At 54.5% G+C, this 22,983-nt stretch overlaps 1 protein-coding gene and 1 long non-coding RNA gene across 10 annotated transcripts in view; one reads left to right on the forward strand and one right to left on the reverse strand.

Moving 5' to 3' along the window:
• MYO9B (myosin IXB) overlaps positions 1 to 22,983 on the reverse strand; it is a 90,386-nt gene that overhangs the window by 45,792 nt on the left and 21,611 nt on the right. The window lies entirely within an intron of this gene.
• On the forward strand, positions 16,212 to 22,614 carry LOC147583672 (uncharacterized). The gene is made up of 2 exons (XR_015248472.1): positions 16,212 to 16,871; positions 18,632 to 22,614. It is a non-coding gene; the product is annotated as an uncharacterized LOC147583672 (long non-coding RNA).

Below are 22,983 nucleotides of genomic sequence, written 5' to 3' on the forward strand. Positions count from 1 at the left end.
AAAAATGTCCCCAGAGCTGGCTGAACTGTCAGGTAGCCCTGCTATATACAGAGGGAGGTACGACGGGTCTGCAAGGCTGGGTGGTCGAGGGCTCTGCGGGCCCTTCATCTCGTCCTGAGGGTCCCCACGTGCACTGCAGGCCTGTGGAGTCCTGTGAGGAAGCAAACTGTCTTTCTAGGTTGAATCCCTCGCTCCCTGAGTTCGGCCTTGGGATCGTGTTTTGTTTGTTTGTTTGTTTGGAATGAAGCCTGTAGACTCCTCAAGTTCTGCTCTCGGAATCAGCGGGCAGTGGGTCCGCTGCCTCCCTTCATCCCTTACAAGACCCTGCGGGGTGGCATCGGAGCGGAGGACGGGCCAGGGCCCTCCCCCTGCGCCAAACGAAAATAAACTCGGTGAGCAAGCCCTCCTGCCTAACTACGAGCAGATGGGGAAGCGATGCCCGAGCCCGTGTGGGCTCCTTCCCCCGGGTACCAGGCCTCTTTCTGCGCTGCGGCCCCTGTAGTCGGGGCCCCGCTACAGAAGCTCACCAACAATGTGCACGCACAGCCCAAGAGCCCACAGCCGTCCCCCTTTTGAACTCGGGACAAGTCTCTGTGGGATTTCTAAGGAAACAGGGCTGGCGTCCTGGGGACCGCAAGAGGGAAAGTCTTTGGGATGTGAGGGCCCACCAGCCCCGTGCAGCCCAGGCTTTGGTGTGGGGGTGGGGGGGTGGGCAGTGACCTCATGTGTCTGGTATGCGGTCTCAGAACACTGCGACTTTTCAAAGCCAGTCTAAAAATATCCGGTTGCCGCTATTATACGTCGGAGGAGGAGGAAATGCCGGCCTGGCGCGCGCGGCCAGGGGAACTATTATGTAGCTGCTCTGGGGGCTGGACCGGTGCACGCACGGGCTCAGAGCGCAAGACGGCACAAGGGAGGACGGTGTGCATGGTGGTCATGTGGGGCCCGGGGTGGATGGGGGGTGGGGAGGAAGCTGGATCAGGGTGCCAGCAATGATGCGATGTGATCTGGCATGGGGGCTGCGGAGGCCACATGCTAATGCTGCCTTCCCACCAGGCCAGAAAACCCACAGCGCTGGCAAAATGCTATGGGAGAACAGGCCTCTCCTTTCCTGGACACATTTTCCAACCCCCTCCTTATATAACATAAAAGTACACATCTCTAATACAAGTTGCACACTTTGGGAAGAAAAAAAAAAATGGAAGGAATCCTGATAGAAGAAGAAACCCATTAAGAGACGACTCTGTAATTTAAAATTCTCCAGGCACGGTTTTTAGGTCACACTAACAAAGGAGCAGCACCCCCGCCCTCCCTCTGATGGGGCAGATGGCACCTGGGCCTGGGGGGGGCACGGTGTGCCCACCAGGCCACTGTTCCCCCCCCCCCCCCACCCAAGGATGCCAAGAGCTGGAGGCCATCTGATTTTCTTCCAACTGTCCTGATCTTTGAGGTTCCTCTTTTAGGAAATTCAAAAAGGTTTCTTAACTTGGAGATATCGAGGCAGAGCCTCTCACTTAGGCAGACATTTTAGAAGATGCCTTTTCTATTGAAACAGGATGCCTCTGCTCCTGGCTGAGACGCGTGGTAAACATTTTAGGAAGGATGGTGATAGGATCACAGAACGACCCGTGGGGAGTCCAGTCCCACGCCAGGCACGATTGGAGCTTCTGGCTCTTTCTTCTGCCCTAAGAGACACCTGTGCCAACCCCCATTTCAGAAGAGGAAACCGAGGCACAGAGAGGCCTGCCGACCTCCCCGAAGTCTGAGAGCAGGCAGGCGGTGGACGTGACCCTGGGTTGGAACCCAGTGTCCTCGTTCCCAGGCCATGCCCCATGCATTGGCCCCCTCAGTCCCCACAGCCTGGGCTCCCTCTTCAGACCTATTGTTGGTGCCTGCCTGCTTGTTCCAGCTGAGGCCACTCCCCCTGGGCCTGGTGACCAGGCAGGTGGATTCCCGAGCCCCTTCTGAGCTTACAACCCTGGTCTCTTGTGCATCCCGCACAAAAACCAAACAAGTCTCGATGGACTGTATCAGGCAAACACCGTTTTACTTTCAGATTTCAAAACCTAAAAGCCCCATGTGATGAGCTCACGAAGGCAAACGCACTTGCCCACCTCCCGTATTGACAGGTGAGCCCCAAGGAGGGATTTCCCCTGCTGAGAAGTCCCCCAGGATCCCTGCCCGGGGTGGCTGTCCTTCCAGCCAGGCTGAGGTGGCCCAACCCAAGATAACTCTGCTGCTCCCGGATTTACTTGTGGCCATTCTTTCTCAGCGGAAAGTTCTAGCTTACTCTAATGGCTTTGTCTTGGTTGCGGGGTTGGCCTTCTCTGTTCTCCTGATCTAGCCACAGGGACGACCTCACTTCCCAAGTGTTTGTGAGGCTTTGGCACATAAGCTCTCATTCACTCATTCGTTCACCCATCCATCCAGTTGACAATTTGTTGACTGGCTGCTGTGTGCCTGGAACTGTTCTAGCTTCAGAGAGCACCCTCCGTGATGGGGGTCTGAAGGGGATGCCTGCACGTCCGTGGATCGGGGGTCACCATTTCTAGGAGCCCCCCGATCCGCCCAAGCAGGGTGGGCTGCCCACCGCCTTTTGTGGCCTTCCTGCTGCCCCTCCCTCTGCAATGCCACCTCTGGGTGAAGCCTCCGTCCCTGCCTCAGACCATGAGCCACACAGGGCTTCCGGATCTCTTGTGTCCAAGCCAAGACTGGGCGTGGGGACGGAGGAGTGGCTGGGGTTGCAGGCAGAGGCTGAAGTTGGTAAAAGAACATCAGCGTATCTTAGGCAACAATGAAACGCAAAGATGGGGTCGAAAGAGACTGTCCCTCGCTTGCTGGCCTGCGGGAGCCGTCTTGATCACGTCGTTGGTGGGGGCGGAGAACGCGACACCGAGATCAACTGATCAACTGAAAGCTGGTGCTGGCATGGTGGGACCAGACTTCTTTTGCTAGATGTTTCAGGCATACTTTGCTATGTGAAACAGCGCTTGGCCTGCACCCACTGACCGGTTGTACCCGTCTGGGGACACAGACAACAGTCATACATGGCAAGAGGCACCCGGAGGTGTCCCGTGGGCTCGACGGAGCACAGAAGTGCCACAGGTAGTGTCTCTGCCCAGAGGACCCTGGTGGGGGACTGCTCTGCCAGGTCTGCTGAGCAAACGGCCCGGTGGCGTCCACTTGAACCTGGGGCTTTCCGGTGTGGAAATGCTCGGAAAATAACCCTGCGTGGGGTGGAGGGCTATTGCTGGCAGAAAGCCCAGGAAAACAGCTCTGTCTGCAGGGGATTCCAGTGGGTCCTGGTGGCTGTGGGGGAGGGCTGCAGGCCCAAGGCTACCATTAGCAGGTGCCAACCGGGGGGGAGGGGCAAATTAGTTCAAAGCTCTTGGGTTTCAGATTCCTCTCCAATAAAATGAGGGAGGGGGCGCCTGGGTGGCGCAGTCGGTTAAGCGTCCGACTTCAGCCAGGTCACGATCTCGCGGTCCGTGAGTTCGAGCCCCGCGTCAGGCTCTGGGCTGATGGCTCGGAGCCTGGAGCCTGTTTCCGATTCTGTGTCTCCCTCTCTCTCTGCCCCTCCCCCGTTCATGCTCTGTCTCTCTCTGTCCCAAAAATAAATAAAAAACGTTGAAAAAAAAATAAAAAAAAAAATAAATAAAAAAAATAAAATGAGGGAGAGAACCTCTGACTTCCCAGGGTGTTTAAAGATGAAGTGAGACTGTGCGAACCATGGGCAGGCAAACTTGTTCTGTGAGGGGCCACATACTAAAGACTGGGGCTTTGTCAAAGCGACTCAATTCTGCCACTGCAGGCTGAGGCAGTGACAGAGGCTCTGTACACGACTGGAACGTGGCTGTGCAGAGGACCCCCTCCTGATGCCCGGCAGGGTAGGGCGGCCATGGGCACGGACCTCTCCTCAAGTTGGCAACTTATAGCCTGTTTCTGTACAGTCTGCGTGCTAAGAATGGTTTTCATGTTTTTAAACACTTGTTAAAAAGGGCGCCTGGGTGGCTCAGTCGGTTAAGCGTCCGACTTCAGCCAGGTCACGATCTCGTGGTCCGAGAGTTCAAGCCCTGCGTCGGGCTCTGGGCTGATGGCTCAGAGCCTGGAGCCTGCTTCCGGTTCTGTGTCTCCCTCTCTCTCTGCCCCTCCCCCGTTCATGCTCTGTCTCTCTCTGTCTCAAAAATAAACAAACGTTAAAAAAAAAATAAACACTTGTTAAAAAAAATAAAAACGAACATTTAAGAACATGTGAAAACGATACGAAATTCACCTTCCGGTGTCCATGAATAAAGTTCTGTCTAGCGCACAGCCATGTCCCGTGTCTGTTAACATACGGTCTGTGCCCGTTCTCGGACTACGGCGGCAGAGCTGAAAGTGACCCGGGGGTCCTTCATGAGACAAGCGTGCCGGCCACTGTTCTGGGGGCCCTCAGGTACATGGACGCTCAGACACAGGGTGGGTGAGCATCGTCTGGACGGACTGGTCTCCCCGGGCACAGCAAGGACACAGAGAAACAGGACCTTAAAGCACGGAAGGCCGGACAGGCCCGCAAGGTCCCAGGAAGTACAGAAGTAAGAAGTACAACTAAAGCGATTCCCACAGAACTGCCATGTGGGGAGCAGTGGAGGGGGTGGCCAGTTCTCGGGAGGGAAGATGCCAGGGGAGGACAAGGATGACGATGGGGGGGAGGGTGGTAATGCTGGTGAGAGGAGGGGGCTGTGGGGTGGGAGACAGGAGCCTCCTCGTCACTGCCAGCCTGCCCAGGAGGCACAGCTGACTCAGGGGGCCTGCAGGTATGGGGCAGGAAGTGGAGGCTTTCCAGGGCCCTGCTGAAACCCTGCCTCTGCCTGGATTCTGTTCCCTTCCTGTTGCCCATGGGGCTTGGGGCAACCAGCAGCTCTCATCAACAGCCAGCTGCTGGATGGATGGACAAATGGACAGCAGGCATTTGCAGAGACCCGAGGGATGACGGGATGTGACTCTCACCCTACCTCCGTGTCCCCAGTTTCTCACAGGCTCTGTCACTCTTATCTGGACTGGCACCAACGATCAGCCACAGACCTGGCCAGAAACACTGAAAACCAGCAAGGGCTCCTAGGGGGACCAAACCAAGGTCCTGGGGGACCGGGACAAAGAGGAGGAAGAACAGGACGAGGGGGAGGAGAAAACCAAGTATGAAACAAGTTATCGCATCTCATATTTCACTACATTTTTGTTTAGGTTATAATGAAACCACGTGCTAGATCACAGAAAGACTAAAGAACAGATCAAGCTTTGATAGGGAGAGGACTTGCTTGGTTCCTATTGCACCAAAAATATTTGAGGAATTCATCAATTTCCCCGCAGGCTCATCTTATCTGTTGTGACAGCCAAATCATTCTCTTGGGGGTTTACTTGGTCCTTTTTCTCAGGTTTTAGAGCTGGGAAATTAAGTCACTTTCATTTGTTCATATTTATGAATGTAAAGTGCTTAATGGCTATGAATTGTCCTCTTGGTACTGCTTTAAAGGGTCTTGTGGATTCTGATAATACATAGTTTTGGTCATTGATTTTTAGAAAATCTGTAATTTTGATTTATAGATCCCCCTTCATCTAGGAGTTAACAGAAGACTTATGATTTATTTTTCAAAAAAATCTCCATGTGGAAGGGCCTTTAAAAAATTAATTTCTGGGGGTGCTTGTGTAGCTCAGTCGGTTAAGTGTCCAACTTGGGCTCAGGTCATGATCTCACAGTTCGTGGGTTTGAGCCCTACATCCAACTCCGTGCTGACAGCTCAGGGCCTGGAGCCTGCTGTGTCTCCCTCTCTCTCTGTCCCTGCCCCACTCGTGCTCTGTCTCTCAAAAATAAACATTAAAAAATTTTTTAAAAAATTAATTTCTAGTTTTATTCCATTGTTAAAGGTACTGCTTGTAGTGTTCCTACTTTTGGAAGTTCTAGACGCTTTCTCCGTGGCCTGATATAGGAATGAGTTTTGTGAATGCTCCATAAGTACTTAAGATTTATTCTCATATCACAGTCAAGGATTTGTGATATGGCCACAGATCTGTCTCAATACATGGTTTGGGCATATTACATGCCTGTGATTTGCTGTCCACTCAACCAGCCTCTTGCTATGTGTTCATATCTGTTTCTCCTGGTATCTTCTATAATTTCCACTTTGGAATGACAGCATATGTATTGTCTGGTGCAGACATTGGCAACTATTATACCTTAAGTGTAAACTGAGGCTTTTGGCATTATGATGAATGTCATCACATGTAACCTTCAGAGCCCCGAGCTCTGCCTTCTCCGTGTCCATGGACCGCAGTGCTCTTCGCTCCGGTTTCTATCTGCCTGCTACATCTGGGCCTGTTTTTTTCATTCTTAGCACCCTGAACCACTTTGATTTAGGCGTGTCTTCTTCATAAACCACACAGTCGAACTCGGCTTGGTGAGCCAAGCTGACAATCCTCTCCCTTTAGTAGGCAGATTGCACCCGGTCACATTTAACAGCACGACAGACTCGTTTCCTCCTGAAGCTCAGACTGCCATCATTAGCTCCCTTCCCCACCTGCTGCTCATGGAGGTGACCGAAGTCACTCCTGAGTGACTGAAGTCGGAGCAAAATCTGGGTCACGTGAGGATGTCCTGGAATCCTGAACCTTTTCAACCTCACTTTGCAACTGATTTGCATGGCGTTTGTGTAGCGGGACGTACCCAGGAGAGAGCACGCTGACAGGAGAGCGTGAGTAAAGGACTTGTTCTGTAAGTGGGCAGTTCATTATGGAAGGTTTCATCTTGGGAGGACAACGACTTCCCTACCCAGTTCCCAAACAGCATGCACTCGGGTGGCAATCGTGAGAACAGTGAGGGCTTTTGGTAGTTTTTATGCAGCAAAACCAAGCATTTGCACGCGTGAGGGAAGGTGAGCTCCCACGGGTGGGCTGGGGGGGTCTCCGGAGCATCCCTCCACCCTTGTGGAGGCACTACGGACTCTCTCCACATCCTTGGAGAAGGGGTTGCCTTTGACCCCCATGCCCCATCTCTGGGGTGGGCGAACCTGTTATCTTGGGGCTCCCCTGCTTATAGGAGGGGGGAGTTAGAATTGCCAATGAGTCACCACTACTGTGCCACTCTGGTGGGTTGGGGAGACGGAAAGAAAGAAAAAGTTGAGACCCCAAGTATGAGCTGTGGGAGCTTGGTAGAGATAAGAGTCTTGGGCCCCATCCCGAACCTGCAGAATTTCTGGAAAGGCCAAGGAATCTAAATTCTTAAGCCAGAGCCTGAGAGGGTTCTTCTGATTCATGGTAGGATAAGAGCTATGGCTTTAGGATTTATTATGAAAATGACGTATCTCGGGGGAGAAATAAAGCAAGAGAATGTCGACTTACACTCCCCTCTTTCCTGGACGTCTGGAGTAGAGGTCTCAAGAGTCAAGGGCAGAATGGAGCAAAATACTTGGGTGTTCAATGCACTTGGTTTAATCAGGCTGCTTTCCTGACGTTTAGCCCTGAGAGAAGGGCAGCTTTCATACTACAGGGCTTTGCCAGGATTGGCCACTCCCCACCTGCACCCCGACCCCAGGCAGGTCCAGCCCCTGTCCCACTCGACAACCTTGTTCTGCCAGGCACAGTAAGGTGGAGGGGTGAGGGACGCCCTTGTGATGATGATGCCCGAACAGGCACAGGAGGAGGGATCCCTGTTGAGAACTGCCTCCTGGCTTTGGACCCTCACAGCTCTGAGAAGCGAGGGCTCGTCTGGGAAACACCCCTGGCAGGGGGCTGTGCTGTGTGCCCAGACAGGCCTGGACCAGAAGCCGCTGCTCGGGACGTCGCCCTGGTTGTCCGACACTGTCACCTGCACACAGCAGCGGGGCTACTGTGGCCAGGGTCCCGGCCGTAGCGGAAAATATCTCAGAGGAAGAGACAAGGATATGGAGGCAGCGAGCATATGGGTGATGGAGGAAAGGACCCAAGAAGACCACTGGTGATGGCTCTGCCCGACAGAAACGGGGAAGCGGGAGAGGGTGGAGGTGCGTGCGGTCCAAATTCACTGTGCCAGGATCTTACCTATCTGAGGTTTACTTTGAACATTTCATTGAGGTGGTGGGAACTTATCTAAGCCCAGGGTCTGCAAACTATGTCCCACAGGCCAAATCTGGATGAATGAATTTTTTTTTTTTTTAAGTTTCTTTATTTTGACAGAGACAGAGAGAGCATGCGCAGGGTAGGGGCAGAGAGAGGGAGACAGAGAGAATCCCAGGCAGGCGCTGCACCGTCAGCACAGAGCCCGATGCGGGGCTCGAACTCATGAAACCACGAGATCATGACCTGAGCGGAAATCAAGAGTCGGATGCTTAACCGACTGAGCCGCCCAGGCGCCCCTGGCTGAATGACTTCTTACCAAAAATATGAACTTTTAATTGTAGAATAGTTTTGGATTTATGAAAAGCAATATATAAGAATATTCCAGCAAAATTCCCGAGTACCTCACAGCTTCCCTGTTAACCCTGCATTTGTCACAATTAACAAACCAATATTGATTAAGTTATTAGTGATTAAGTTCATGCTCTATTCAGATGTCCTCAGTTTTTCCCTAATGTCCCTTTTCTGTTCCAGGATCCCCTATCACATTCAGTCATCCTGTCTCCTTGATGTCTCCGTACAAAGTTTCTCAGACTTTCCTTGTTTTTGAGATCTGACCAGTTTCGAGGAGGATTGGTTGGGTATTTTGTAGGCGACCCCTCAGTGTGAGTCTGTCTGATGCTTCTCTCCAGATGCACCACCTGTTTTTTATAAATAGTGCTATGGGCACGTGGCCCCACCCATTCATGTATCTGTTATCATGTATCATGTATCATATTATCTGTGTCTGCTTTTGCTCTTTGAGGGCAATGTTCCATAACTGATAGAGACTGCATGGTCCTAAAATCTGGAAATGTTGACTACGGGGCCTTTGACGGAATCAGCTTGCAGAATTGTGGTCCAAGCCTCTCTACAAGGGCAGCGGCCTCATCCAGGATATGTACCCTGGAGTGACCACCGCTGACCCACTCTGGCCAATTTTACTATCACTCGGCCCCTGGAGTTTCAGCAATTGGCATAATGGGTGTTCAAAGTGGGCTTCCATGGATGGAAAAGTGGGCTGGACAACACATTTTTGAGACATTTGCCTCCCTTGAGAAATTCCTTCTAAGCGTCCTGTGGCCTCTTCTTGAGGGATGGGGCTCAGGGACATGGAGACACTCCAGTGTGCCCGAAGCCACCAAAGAGGTCAGAGCCAGTAGAACGACCTCTAGGATGTCTGGGCTCCTATCTGCTAAGAAACGGTGTCTGTAAATTTCATCTGGGACTTGTACTCATTATCACCCTCCCTGGTCTGGCTACTGATGGCAGCAAGGTGCAAGATCTATGGGAGGGAATCAGGGAGGGGACGTGGCAGGTCCCCATGGGGAGTTCCAGATGTGTAGAGCCCCACTCTGCATTTCTGTTTCAATTGTGAAGTCCCTATGACATAAAAGTCACCATTTTAACGATTTTTAATGTGTAATTCAGGGGCATGTGGTATGTTCACCATGTTGTGCAACTGTCACCTCTAGCTAGTTCCAGAACATTTCATCACCCCAAAAGAAGGACCCCCCACCCCCATGAGCAGTCACTCCCTGCCCCCCTCCCCAGATTAGCCTATCACTACTTTCTGTCCCTATGGACTTGTCTGTTCTGGACACATATAGATGGGATCACAGAATATGTGGCCTTTTGTAAGGTGGCTTCTTTCATTCACCTTTGCTGCTCTCGTGACCCTCTCCATGGAGTCTCCCCACGAGGCATCCTCCCCACCTTGGTGTCACGGTGACCTCATCTCAGCACACACTTAATCCCTGCTCTTTCAGAGCCGGGGCTATCAAACTGGACTAGCTTGCTATTAGAAACAAACAGCCCTTGGGGCGCCTGGCTGGCTCAGTTGGTTCAGCGTCCGACTTCGGCTCAGGTCATGATCTCGCAGCCTGTGAGTTCGAGCCCCGCGTCGTGCTCTGCCCTGACAGCTCAGAGCCTGGAACCTGCTTCCGATTCTGTGTCTCCCTCTCTTTCTGCCCTTCCGCCGCTCGTGCTCTGTCTCTCTCAAAAATTAAGTATTTAAAAAAAATATATTTTCTAAACAACAATAATAATAATAATAATAATTAAAAAAGAAACAAACAGCCCTGGAACACCAAATGGCCTCAGGATGTGGGGTGGCGGGAGCTCTGCTGGCATGACTCTGCTGATCATGTGACATTCTGGACCTCTGGCTTTCCCAGAAGGCCTTGGGGTGGGACTCAGCTAGATTACTGGGGGCAAGAGCCTTCTAGACTGAGGATGTAGTGCATGCAAAGGCCCTGGGGTCAGAGATCAGCAGGCAGAGCAGAGATGCACACTTGCCGCAGGTCACACAGCACGTGGCAGCTCCTGTCTTCCTGGCCTCCTGGCAGGGGCTGGCTCTGGGCCCTGAAGTCCTACGGGTGGTAAATTATGGTGGAACGGGGTGCGGTCACAGGCTGAAGGGCAGGAACTGGTCCGGGCACTTCGGTAGAACGAAAGGTGTCCCCTCAGGGGCCGCATGTCCTTGTCATCTTCTCTCTCTCACAATCTCCCCCACATTCATACCTCCAATGAGTACCTTTGTCCAGGTAGTAGCTCCAGAGCCCCAGGCTGGATTTTTCACTGCATATCCTAGAGGCCCCTCAACTACAGCAGATTCCTCGGCCTTGGCACTGCATTTGGGGCCAGATCATTTGTGTGTGTGTGTGTGTGTGTGTGTGTGTGTGTGTGTGTGTGTGTGTGTTTGTGTGTGGTGGGGGCTGTCGGGGGCTGTCCTGCACGCTGTAGGACCTTGAACAGCAGCATCCCTGGCTTCGACCCTCTAGATGCCGGTTTGCAGCGTTATCACACGCGCCCTTGGGGCAGGATCGCACCAGATGAGGACCAAGCCTTAAACTCCATTAAAAAATCAGCTACCCCGGGGATCCCCGGGTCCCAGAGATCCATTTAGCCAGGAAAGGCTACAGGCCTGTGTCTGTTGCTGCCACGTGGTGTGCTATTCTCCCCTCCACCTAAAAGGAACTGGTCAGCAACCCCATGCTGGGGTCACAGGGCTGGTCACAGTAGCTGGGCAGGTGACCGAGAGCCTCAGGCTCAAGGGGCCTCAGGTAAGTGGAGCCTTGCAGGGCTTGGCCTTGGAAGTTGGCTGTGGCCAGCGGGTGGCTGACCGACACGGGGGGAATTTCAGAGGGCAGCTTCCCAGAGATGCTGGGGATGGGACACTGGAGTCCCTCCATCCTGGGTAATCGCGAGGAAACAAATTGGCTGCCAGGCCATGTGGCTGCATTGCCCAGCTGTGCTCCCGCCCCAGACAGCAAGGCAGATGTAGCTGATAGACGGCCCGACACTCCCCCGCCCCGTCCAGTCCTGGTGCAGCCAAGTATTCAGAACCTTCCGAAAGGGCGGTGGCTGTGGCAGGGGTGTCCTGGGCCCCAGCTACGCTTTGCCTTTTAATCAACTTTTTCCGTAAATCCCAAAGAGGCCTTTCTGGGTGCTTAAAATACAACCCATAATTTTCACTTTTCTCTTAGATGCGGCGTTCCCAAAAATACATAAGTTCCCCTTTTGTCCAAAATACCCTTAGATGGTTGCAAAGGGTCAGGGATCTGCACTTTTTCTATGCAGAGACCAGAAAGGCAGCCTCGCGGGTCTGCAGGGCCCAGGGAGGACAGAGAGCAACAGCGAGCCCCGGCATCTGGATGGCCACCCCTTCCGCAGCATTCCCCCCCCCCCAAACCCACTGCCATAGGACACCCGGTCCTCTGCTGACATCCTCTTATCACTCTGCAGCTGGGCTGAGTCCCACCTCCCCCCCACCGGGCCACGAGAGTCTAGTCCTCATGCTCCTCTCTCTGGCTGAGTCACCCCCCCCCCCACCCCCGCTCCAGCTGTGAGCTCCAGTGCGTCTGTGTGGGCACACATCTGACATCTCGGATGCTAGCTTCCTCCAGGGATGCCTCAGCTGGGTACACACTTCCGACCTGGCCTTGTCAAGCTCTAGCACCTTCCCCGAAACCGGGGGATCCAGGGGTTATGGGGGAGGGTCCAGGTGACCCTGGGGTCTCACTCAGCGTCCTCCTCCCACTATGACCCTGGCAGGTGGTGTGGCCTTGCAGGCAGGGTGCAGGAGGTCTCAGGGCCTGGGGTGTGGCTGGAGACCCTCCAAGGGCCCTCCGTGAGGGTACAAGGCTGGGAGGAGGACCCACACAGCCCCCGGCACCCTCAGCCAGAGCTCAGATGCGCTGGCTGTAAAAACACGCCCAGTGGCCCGTGGGACCCAGAGCGGGTGAGGAGGACAGCAAGAAGCCTGAGCAGAGCGCTAGGGTGGAGCTGGCCCTGCTGGACTTTATGGGACATCTGCATCCCAGCCTTCCTTTCCCGGCCCCCCCAAACCGCTCTGAGACTCTACAGTTCTGCCTCCAACTCCGATGTGTGCATTTCCCTCCCCCCCCCCCACCGACGCCAACCTAGCCTCCAAAGCCCGCTGGGCCTCCTACAATTCAACTCAATTCTGATGCCGCTGACCCTGAGATAGCGTCACATCTCATGGGTTAAGGGCTCAGTCCCATAAAGGCTGCATCCTGCCCCCCTTCAGATGCCAACTGAAAGCCAGGTTGTTATCCATGCTTCTGACCAACTGGTTATCAGTCAGAAGTTCCTACGAATCCCTCTTTGGGTCTAATTAGTTTGCAAGAGTGATTCACGGAACTTGGGAAACCAGTTTACTCACTCCATTTCCAGTTTCTTGTAAAACGATGTAACTCAGGAATGGCCAGATGGAGGAGACGTACAGGGCAGGGTATGTGGGAAGGGGCGCAGAGCTCCCATGCCCTCTGGGTGTGCCACCCTCCAACCCCCAGCACATCCATGTGCTCACCAATCCAGAAGCTCTCTCAACTCCCTCCTTTTGGGTTTTTATGGGGGCTTCATAAAATACGTACGACTGATTAAATCACTGGCCGTTGGTGACTGTTCTTTTTTTTTTTAATGTTTATTTTGAGAGGGACAGCAAGAGAGTGTGTCTGTGCAGGAGGGGAAGGGGCAGAGAGGGAAAGAGAGAATCCCAAGCAGGCTCTGGTGCTGTCAGAGCAGAGCCCAACGTGGGGCTTGATCCCATGAACCACAAGATCATGACCCGAGCCCAAAATCAAGAGTTGGACACTTAACCAACTGAGTCACCCAAGCCGGTTTTGATTTCATCTTCCAGCTCCTCTCCCCTCCCCAAAGGTCAGGGGCACAGGGCTGAAGTTCCAACCCTTTAATCACACGGCTGGCTCTGTTGGTAACCAGCCCCCATCCTTAGATGCCTTCCAAAAGCCACCTCATTAACATAACACAACCGTATTATCCTTATCACTTAGGAAATTCTTAAGGTTCTAGCAGTTCTGTGCCAGGAACAGGAGGAAAACCAAATATATATTTCTTACTATAAATCACAGTATCACAGACCCCCCCCCCCCCCCCCCCGCGGGTAGATGTTTATGAACACGTGCTTATACCTGGTATGGATACAAATGCAGAAAGATTTGAGCTGGTGATGCCAGTTCACCAACGAGGGTAAGAATCTGGTTTCCTATATTTGGGTATGGGGAGCTGAGCAGAAGGTGAGAAGAGGGCATGAAGAAAGTTGTGGAAAGTTCCGGAATGTTCCATGTGAACGTAGAGGTATGAGGGGTCAGCAAACCTCTCCTATAAAGGGCCAGGTGATAAACAGTGTTGGTTTTGTGGGCTATACAGTGTCTCTGTTGCAAAGGCTCTGCTCTGCCTTTGTGAAAGGCAGCGTGAAAGTTACCACAGACTATAGGTAAATGAGGGAGCGTGGCTATGTGCCAATAAAACTTTATTTATAGAAACCGGCTCTGGCGGATTTAACTCGTGGGCTGGAGTTTGCCAATCCCCGGTATATACAAAAAGAAATTATACTTCAAATAAGGAAAATGATACTAATAAAAAAAAAAAAATGAAGCATTAGACGAAAAGAGCAAAGACAAGCACCTACGGAGTAGAACCAAAAGCAATAATAAAATGCGTCATAGTTTTGCCAAAACGGGGCAGATAACCACGTATGCTCCCCAGCAGCAAAAACCACCATGGTGGCCCTGGCTTGTTTCCTGTCGGGGAGACGCTTAAAAGAGACATAAACCAAACCACAGCCAACACCTGCCATTATGTTCAGGAAGCCGCACCAGGAGGACAGGGGTGGAGGGGTGATAAAATTCCAGAGCTCTGGAAGCAGTACTAACTGCCTCGGGAAACTGCTCATGTGCTTTCAAGAAGTTCCTCTGCAGGAACACATAGGGAGCGGGTGACTTCTCCGCTCTAGGGGGGGCCTCGGACTGGGCAGCTCCATTCTTCGGTATCGACAAGCAGCTCTTAAAATATCATTTTAAAATGTCACTCAGAGTCTGCCTGGAAGGCCAAACCCAAGTGCTTGAGCGGCGACAAAGCCACGAGATTTCTGGGCGTAGGGCAGGGGCGGGGGGCGGGGGGGTTGGGGGCAGTGACCCATTTGCTTGGCTCTGGCTGATCTCAGGGCAAGAAAGAGCACCAGCCTCCTCTTTCCGGGAACGACTGAGAAAGCCAGCAGGAGATTGCTTCCCTGCCTGCCAGCCGCCCTCGGTGCTGGTGCTGAATATAGTTGGGTTGATGTGGAAGTACAACGACATAATGTTACCAAAATAATATCTGCAGCCATTTAGGCATGAAACGTCTGTGACACCGACAGTGTTCTTTGCATGCGATCAACCTAAAACTTAGTCTCCATGGGGGCAATTCTGCCCTGCCAGGGGGACACTCGTGAGGCCTGGACACATTTTGGGTTATCCTGACTGCCTTAGGGACTCCTACCAGCACGCGACGGCTGAGACCCAGGCCGCTGCTCGACATCCGGCAGTGCGTAGGCTGGCCCTTCCAACAGAGAGTGATCTGGCCCCAGGTCGGTGGCGTGGAGGCACAGCCTTTGTCTCTGCGTGTTTCTGTGTGCGAGGTCTGAAGCCCACCCCCCACGTGCCTTATTCGTCCTCTTGTCCCCTGTGTGATCCGCCCTGCCTTGTCTCCCTCCTGCTCTGGGTTCTGACTTCAGCTCCTACCTTACCTTCGGGCCACTCTACTGACCTGGGCCCCCCCACCCCAGCTACTTCCCGAAACATCCTGAGGGAGGCCACACTGGGGACAGAAGCGGCCAGAGATTTGATTCCTTGCCCTGTGGAGCCGCCCAGGGTGGGCCCACCTCCCCCACGGGCTCCCAGCAGCGTGGCCTCCAGACCACACCGCACCTTCCCTCATTCTTGCACCACTGGATGTCCCTACAACACCCATTTTCCCAAGATCCCACCCCTGGCTCTCCCTTTCTCCCCCCTGTTGACGGGTGACTCTGATGTTCGCCCCTGTGACCTTCTAGCCACCCGGCCTTGAAGGTGGCTCAGGAGAGCTCGAGCCTTGACTGCTGGCTGGGGTGTAGGGGATGACTTCTGCGAGATCTTGGCCTGCCCCCCTCCCCCCTGGCCAAGCTGCACGCCCATTCCAGCTCACCCCCAGCTCAGGAGTGTCTGGTGACTCCAGCCCAAGGCCCAAGGCGGCCTGTGTACCCAGACTTGGCCTGGACTTATCTGATCAGCATACTTCCCTCCAGAGTGTTCTATGCTGCTGCCCGAGACCCTCTCTCACCCAAGCCCCACCCCCTACCAGCTGCCAACCTTCCCCTCAACACACCAAAAGAACAAGTGGTCTTAGGACTGTCTGAAACACCTGCGTTCAAGTAATGCAGACACAACCAGGCTTTTGGGCCCTGAGATCTGGGAACTGGATGGGCATCGGATAAAGACTCCCGGCCCAAGCACTTCTCTTGCTGCAAATGCTCTGGCTCTCCTTTGTGGGTGGGCAACGCCAGCGACCTTCCTCCTTCCTCCCTAACCTGAGCCTCCTTCCTGCTGAGGCCCATGCCCTGAAGCGGGTCCCTGGAGGCCTGTCCTTGGCCACCTGCTCCTTTCTCAAACCCTCATTCCTCCTGGCAAGCCCAGCTCCCCCCGTGGCTAACACACAAAGGGCAGGGATGAGCGCCTGGCCAGGAGGCACCCCAGCTGGTCATCTGCTCTTGGCCTCTCTCCCTGTGCTGCGTGCTGGGTCATGCAACCGGACAAACCCTAAGGCCCAGCAAGCCCTGGGGTCAAGAGGTCTTTGTGCTGCTTGTGCTCAGGTCTGCCCTGGATGAAATACCCTGGATGGCAGTCCACACCAGCACCCAGCTCCAGGCAGCCCTGTGCGGCCGCTTCCGACCCTGTCCCATCCTGACACCTTGGCTCCGGAAGCCCAACAGCATGCATAAATGCTCTCGTCTGCTTCCGGAGGCCTTGGGCAGCTCGCCCTATGTGTTCACTGCCCCTGTTCCTGAGCGCCAGCCTCTCTCTGACTGCCAGCCTCTTAGCAGGTGCAGCAGGCACATAGAGATGACAAACACAGACAGGCCGACCTAGGCGTGTCTACCTGTCCTACCCTGCCCTCCCAGGGGAGCCTGCATTTCCAGAGTAGGCTGCTGGCCAGGCTTTGCTTGCCTCCCGTTGGCATGGCTCGGTCCACCCTGAGAGTCTCCAGTGGGATCGCCTTCACGTGCGCCCCTCCCCTCTACCCTCCTGTCACTGATGGGGTAACGCTGGCCTGGCCGGGGAGGAAACCCAACTGCAGACTCAGCCGGCACAAAGGAACGGAGCCCCGAGGTAGCTGGTGAGGGAGAAACACAGTGCAGCCTCATCCGCAGGATGGAAGTGCTGCTCGGCCACAAAAAGGCACGAAGCACTGACTCACGCCACAAGGTGGGTGAACCTCGGAAACACCGTGCCGAGTGAAAGAAGCCAGACACAAAAGGCCACACGGTGTATGATTCCATTTATAGGAAACGTCCAGAGCAGGCAGATCCATAGAGACAGAAAGCAGACTGGTGGTTGCCAGGAGCCGGGGTAGGGGATGGGGAATGGCTGCTCATGGTGTATCTTTTTGGGGGGATGGAAATGTTCTGGAACTAGATAGAGGTGGTGGCTGTTCAACACGGTGAATGTACTGAATAGTACCGAATTGTACACTTGAAACGGGTGAATTATGTCTCAATAAAGAGCTTAAATAGAAACCCTAACTGCAGGGGTGCCTGGGTGGCTCAGCCAGTTAAGCGTCTGACTCTTGATTTTGGCTCAGGTCACGATCTCACGGTTTGTGAGTTTGAGCCCCACATCCGGCTCTGCGCTGACAGAGGGGAGCCTGCTTGGGATTCTCTTGCTCTCTCTCTGTTCCTCCCCTGCTCACTCGCTCTCTCTCTCTCTCAAAATAAATAAACTTAAAAAAAAAAAAAAAGAAAGAAACCCTAAGTGCAGAGGCATACACCCGTTTCTGGAACCTTCTATCGGGGTCACCCTGGCTGAATGGCTTCACCTGTGTGCCCTCACCACTGGGCTGGCCCATCCGTGCAATTGTGGGAATGAAGGATATAGTCTGGGCAGGTGTCCCTGAGAGCAAAGGGTAGGGAGGACGATGGCATGCAGTCCTGGGTGGACTGAACTGGTGCTAATGGATGGTAGTAGGAACAGACCCAGTAGTCCGGTGGGTGGAGGGGGGCTGGGAGCTGTCTGGAGTCACAGGAGACTGGGTTTGTGGGCCCCAAAGGGGGCTGGGGCTCAGGACCGAAGTGGGCATAGATGCCAGTCCCAGGACTGGCTCCTTCAGCGCCCCCGGAAGTGGGTGAGGGGCAGCAGTGAGCTCCAGGACCCCCTTGGTCCCACATCACGCTGAACCAGGTCACCGGCCTCCCACGGGTGTGCCAGATGGTTCAGGGTGTCACCATCTCTCAGCCAGGATCCTGCGTCTGCATGGGCCAGGCCGCGGTAGCTACGTGAAGGCCCCGAACCCCAGCAAGCAGCGGCCTTTGGCTGCTTGGGAAAATGGCCTGGCCAGCAAGCATCCTTGTTTCATTTCTGCTTTCAAAATTAAAACTCTGTGTGCATCAGCAAATGCTGGTGGCAACTGTCACAGTTCAGGACAGATGAAGAGAGCCGCCTCAGCCCTGATGCTGAGGTCTGTGGGCCCAGGGAGAGGAGCGCGCCTGGGCATGCTTTGTGGCCAGCCCAGTGGCCGACGCCTCGGTTGCCCGTGTCTAGAGTCGGCAGGTTCTCCGAGGGCACCCAGGGTGGGCAATGGACCCCAGCACACAGGAAGGAGGACCCCGGCCACTCGCTGCCCTAGTGAGCCTGCCTTCTGCAACTTCGGTGTTTCTTTCTTTTTTCCTACCTTCAGTACCTCTGAGCCGAAACAACAGTCCTGCACAAATGTCACGCTTCTAGAGGCAGTTTGGGGGCCGGGCTGCAGGGGGGCAGAGCACGGCCGAGTGACATCGTGTGAAATGGTGACAATAAGTGACAGTAACAGTTAACTGCAGGGGCGGGCGGATCAGCTGATTGGAACCGGCTTTCCACAGTGCCCCCTTCCTGTTTTCTGGTCAGAATTGCATAGCGAGGCTGCAACCCACAAGTGGGGGGGGCGGCCTGGCGACACCAAAACCTCAAAACAACTCAACTTCTCCTTTCAGGGAGCTGAGAAAAAGTCCCAAAGGCCACAGGACGTGTCGATCTTTGGCCTTCTACAGCCCCTGGGGCTGAGGAAATCTCTCGTGAAGACAGAGACGTACCATGAACTCAGGCTCAGACTCAGGCCAGGTTCCAACCACGGTCCAGCCATGGCTGCCTGCGGTGTGGCCTGGGGAACCCAGACCGTAGCGGGTTGACTTGTGCCCCCTCGAAAGGTATGCCCGAGTCCTGATCCCTGGAGCCTGTGAAGGAGACCTTATTTGGAAATAGGGTTTCTGCAGATGTAATTAAAATAAGGATCTTGAGGTGAGATCATCTTGGGTTTGGGGTGGGTCCTAAATCCAGTGACAAGCATCCTTATACGAGGAAGTAAATTAGAGACACAGCGACACAGAGGGAAGAAGGCCATGTGAAGGCAGAGGCAGAGAACGGAGAGGTGCTACCACAAGCCAAGGAACACCAAAGGACTGTCGGTGGCCACCAGAGCCAGGAGAGGGCCAGGGACAGATTCTCCTTCAGAGCCTGCAGGAGGAACCCACCAAGCCCACAACCTGATTGTGGACTTCTGACCTCCGGGACTGTGACAGAATTAATTCCTGCTTGTTTTAAGCACACCCCTCCACCCCGTCCCCACACCCCTGTTTGTGGCGCTTTGTGATGGCAGCCCCAGGACACTTGCACACCAGCATGCCCCTCCGGGACCCTGTTTCCTCATCTTTAAAATGGGCAGAAGTGTTGTCAAGGACCCCAACGGATGGAAAGTGTACCCGAAGGCACAACAACAAATTATTCCTGTTATTAGAAAGTGACTCTTGGCGTTTTGCTCAGACTGGCTGGAACTTGTGAACAATTTCTCAACGGTCGGGGCTGGAAATAAACAGCTTGGTCTCGTGGGATCCGGAGCTGTGACTCTGAGACAGTTGTTCTCATCTGGGGGATAATCTGCCCCCATGGGACACTTAGTAATGTCTGGGGACATTTTCAGTTGTCACATCTGGGGGGAGACGGTGCCAGTGGCATCTGGGGGGCGGAGGCCAGGAGCACCGCTCGACAGCCCGCAGCGCACAGGATGACCCCACTGGGTGGTGACCTGGCCCCGGGCGCCGGTGGTGCTTTGGCCGAGAAAGCCCAGCTCTACACTACAACAATCTTCTCCCTTTCCAAACGGTCGCCCCAGGAAGCACGTTTATGGCCGTGACGTGGACTTGGCTCAAGCCTGTTTTGGAAGCCAGCTTGGGCACCGCCCTCCAGGAGCTCCTAACCGCTGGGGAAACTTGGCCTTGCTGGCTCACGCCGCCGAGGCTGGAGGGAGGCAGCAGGGCGGGGTCGGAGGCATCTGACTCATGAGGTGCAGACACCAGGCAAGGAGGGTGACTAACGGCCCTCGAAGAATGTGCCAGAATCCCTTGGGGCAACTGCAGGGGAAGAGCTCCCAGGACAACTGCTGCGCAAGGGCGGCCCTCAGAGAAGAAGGCAGCAAGGCTGACAGCTCTATGTCCAACAGGGAGTTGCTGTGGGTGGGCCTGTCTCCTAACCCGTCCGTGTGCTGAGCCCTGTGGACGTAGCCTTCTTTGGAAACGGGGTCTTTGCTGATGTAATTAGTTAGGGTGAGGTCATCCTGGAGTCGGGTGGGCCCCAAATCCAACGACTGGTGTCTTTATCAGAAGGGAAGGGCCATGTGACAACAGAGGCAGAGATTAGGGTGACGCGGCCACAAGACAAGGAACGCCGGAGCCTCAGGCTCAGGAAGCTGGAAGAGGTGACGAAGGACCCTCTCCCAGAGCCTTGAGAGGGGCCGGGCCCTGCTGGACACCTTGCACTCAGACTTCCGTGAGAAATAGGCTTCCGTTGTTTTAAGCCACCCGGGTTTGCGGTAACTTGTTACGGCAGCCGCGGGACCTCACCCCGGTGCCGGGGATGGTCCTCAGCTAGAAAAGGAAATGGCACCGTGACGTCACTCCTGCCTCTTCACTGTGTTGCGCTGAGACCTCGGGGCTTGGCGTCCACACCGAGCACGGGCAGATCTACCTGCCTGCCCGGTTCAGTGAGGGGTAAATGCTTGATTTGGCCAATGCTGCGTCTGCCCTCTTGTTTACGTACTTAACTTCTAACATCGCCAGTGGCCTGCTCCATTCTACCTGGGACCGCAGAGCCAGGCACTGCTGCTTTGGCCTGGAGTGCCTGTCGTGGCCACGGACTATCGCCACAAGGCCACGGGATCACCGGGAGCTTCGCTGACGCTAAGTTCCGGAGCTGGGATGGAGCCAGACCGACCGATGGACGCCCTTCGTAGCTCCCACGTCACACGAACCCTCCCTGCAGCACACAGGGTCCCAAACGATCTGTCCGTCACTTCCCTATCACCTCCCTGTCCTCACTGCCTCTTGCCCTGGCCCTTTCTTGTGCCCTCCCGGCCCCAACACGCCAGGCTCAGTCTAGCCTCCGAGGCTTTGTGCTGGCCGTGCCCTCCGTCTAGATGCCGTGTGGCTCACCTGACCTCCTTCTGGGCCCAGCTCAGCACCACCTCTCACCTCCTGTCCCCTTAACCCTTCTTCCTTGGGCATGCCTGCCGTCCTGGCTGGCACTCAGCTCGCACACGAGGCTTGCTATTTGTTTCGCTGCCTGCCGCCTCATTGCTGGGATGACCGCCCTGCGAGGGTAGGCTCTGTGTCGATTTGGGCCACCACACAGCCCAGTGCCTAGAATGGTGGCTGGCATGTGGCAGATGCAGAAGGAACAGATGATCCGAACAGAGGAGGCGACAACACGCGCAGGGTACACAGCTTTAAAAGGAAACACACGCGCTGTGGCTGATCCCTCAGAAGTTTTTAAAACGCTTGCACAAAAAACGATGGCTGATCTCTACGTTACGTGTATAGGAGAAGAAACAGGCCGGCTACACGTGCTGGCACAGGGCCAGACTGGACAACCCCAATTAACTTCTTGCTGGTGATCTCGGACATCGTCAGGGGGGAAGAGGAACCGAAATGTGCTCGGCAGGCGTGGGCTAGATGCGCTTTCAGTGAATTTGCATGGCAGCAGAGTGGCTGTGTCAGGCCTTAGGCTTGGCGGGGAGGGAGGATCAACCAGAGGCTGGAGGTCAACACTTCAGGGTGGGTAGGCCCCCACCCCCCTACTCTGCGAAAGGAGGGTCTGGGGTCCTGTGGCTGGACAGACTGCAACACACCCAGATGGTGCGGTATTAGTCCGCAAGATGAAGAAACGAGCTCTTAAGCCACGAAGGAACCTCAAATGTGTGTCACTAAGCGAAAGAAGCTGGTCTGGAAAGGCTGCGGCCAGTACGAATCCAACTCTATGGCATCCAGGAAAAGGCAAAGCTATGGCGCCGGTGAAGGGATCAGGGGCTGCCAGGGCTGGGGGAGGGATGAGTAGGCTGGAGGACTTGAGGGCAGTGGAGTTACTCTGTGTGACGGGGTATTGGCGCACAGTTGGTGAGGCTGTGCCTTTCTCCAAACCCACAGAATACGCAACACCAAGAGTGAACCCCAGTGTAAATAATGGACTTGAGTTAATAGTCGTATGTCAACACTGGCTCATCTACTACAACAAACGTAACATGCTAATGTAAGACGTTAATAACGGGGAAAGTGGGGCGCCTGGGTAGACGGTTAAGCGTCTGACTTCGGCTCAGGTCATGATCTCCCGGTTCAGGGGGTCGGGCCCCACGTCGGGCTCTGTGCCGACAGCTCAGGGCCCGGAGCCTGCTTCGGATTCTGTGTCTCCTTCCCTCTGCCCCTCCCCTGCTCATGCTCTGTTGCTCTCTGTCTTCTCAAAATAAATTTAAAAAAAAAAAAAATTTTTTTTTCCAATTACAAGAAAAACATAATGGGAAGTGTGGAGAGTGAGGGGATAAGTGGGCATTCTCTGTACTGTCTGGCTCAATATTTCTATAAACCCAAATGCTCTAAGAAATATAACTTCCATCGTTATATTTAATAAAACTTAATTATTTAGAAACACTTAATTCTGACACAATCTACTTAGAGGAAAAAAGAGCAGAGCCCTGAACTCCAAACCCACAGGCACAGACCCCCGGGCCCATGCGTTGTCCCAGCCCTCACCGGGTGACGAAAGTTACACCGTGATCTGAGACATGGATGCATCTGGCACCAAGACCCCAAGAGTGAGGGGTGCTGGGTGGTCCTTGCCACTGCCCCTGCATCCAGAGGGCTCAGTCACAATGATGCACCAACGGCTTCTGTGGGGTGTGGCCAATGGAGACGTCGGATGGAGGGCGGAGGGGGCTTCCTCACCCACCGCCTTTATGGTGATGCCAGGAGGCCCCCTCTCTCGGCCTCACTGTCCCCTAGCCCCCCAGGCCCGCACCCTGCCT

Source organism: Puma concolor, chromosome A2 (assembly GCF_028749965.1).
Source record: "Puma concolor isolate L17-30 chromosome A2, mPumCon1.1.hap2, whole genome shotgun sequence".
Classification (NCBI taxonomy): domain Eukaryota; kingdom Metazoa; phylum Chordata; class Mammalia; order Carnivora; family Felidae; genus Puma; species Puma concolor.